Source organism: Arachis ipaensis, chromosome B05, assembly GCF_000816755.2.
Source record: "Arachis ipaensis cultivar K30076 chromosome B05, Araip1.1, whole genome shotgun sequence".
Classification (NCBI taxonomy): domain Eukaryota; kingdom Viridiplantae; phylum Streptophyta; class Magnoliopsida; order Fabales; family Fabaceae; genus Arachis; species Arachis ipaensis.
In genome coordinates this window covers 130465124-130466507 of record NC_029789.2, presented here as the reverse complement: position 1 = coordinate 130466507, position 1384 = coordinate 130465124, and positions in this window count along the sequence as shown.

The window sequence follows — 1384 nt, the reverse complement described above, 5'->3', positions numbered from 1 at the left end:
GTTAGTTCTTATATTTCACTAAAATTGTAAATTAGTCTCTACACTTTAAAAATTTGTAATTGGGTCCCTAAACAAAATTAAATTTTGTAATTTAGTCCCCACCGTTCAAACAATGTTTGATTTAATAGAATATTCGTTAGCATATTCGCTATTTTAAACATGTGAGTTATACGTGTTTGACAGTAGGGACTAATTTACAATTTTAGTGAAAGTATAGGGACCAACTGTATAATTTAATCATTTGAAATTAACCAAAAACTCCCTAGGCTATCTGAGCCCACCCACCCCTCTCCAGCTCTCTCACTCTCCTTGTCCTCCACGGGCCCGGGTGGTTTTGGTGCTGGTAAAGCGAGACACTACAGAGTTCGGTTTGTGTAACACCCTAACTATCAAAATGTCATGCTTTCGGCTGCCCACTCTGATAGCTCGGGTATTATGATCACTCTTACAATATTTAATACTAAAATATGAGCCTGTTTAAAACTTAAATCGTATTACCACCCAAAAGACTTTCTAAAGATGACATATATCCATACAAATATCAATACTTATAAAGGATACATATATATAAATATATTAATAGTTTTACAAGCATTACATAATCAAATCTTATCCCTTTTATAAAAACTCGTAAAGATAAAGGCGAGGGAAAAATAGTAACTAATAACTAAAACAACAACATCGAGTAAACAAGACGCAATAAAACTTTTCATAAGCCTCGTCATCCGTCTCCTGTAAAGATAAAGCTGTAGGGGGTGAGAACCTAACCACACGATCTTGCCACAGAGTTTCAGAATTGTCATGATAAGATATTTAAAGAGAAATCTATTTTTAAGCTCAGTGATTATTGTTTGTCCTTTGAATCCTTTAACAAAAACTAACTAGTCATCCAAAAACCTTTTTCCTCTGAATCTGTTAAAAAACCAACAACTAGTCTTCCAAAAAGAAACCTTTTTCAAAAATCAATATTTAAATATCCAGAAAGCCAAACCTTTCTTTTCTTTTAAGAAAATCTTAATCAGAAACCAACCACGCAATCAACCAACACAATCATCAATTTAGCACCAAAGCTCATTCTCAAAAGTAGCACACCAGGACAATCACAGGAAAAACAAACAAGGAAAGCACAGGTTTAGATAGCAATTACAGCAAATAGTTCAGGTAGCAGTTAATAACAGTTTAACAATTAGACAAACTAAAACAAGTTTAAACCCAAGCAAAGCATACAAATGCATATGATGCATGCCTGTCCTATGGCTAATGAGCTTATTTGTCTGTTATCCAGCCAACCCGACAAGTCCAAAAACCTTAGACTGTCCCCCGATGCGCATCCCCATGAGTCTATGCATAGCTTTTTCTCATATATATATATATAATATATATA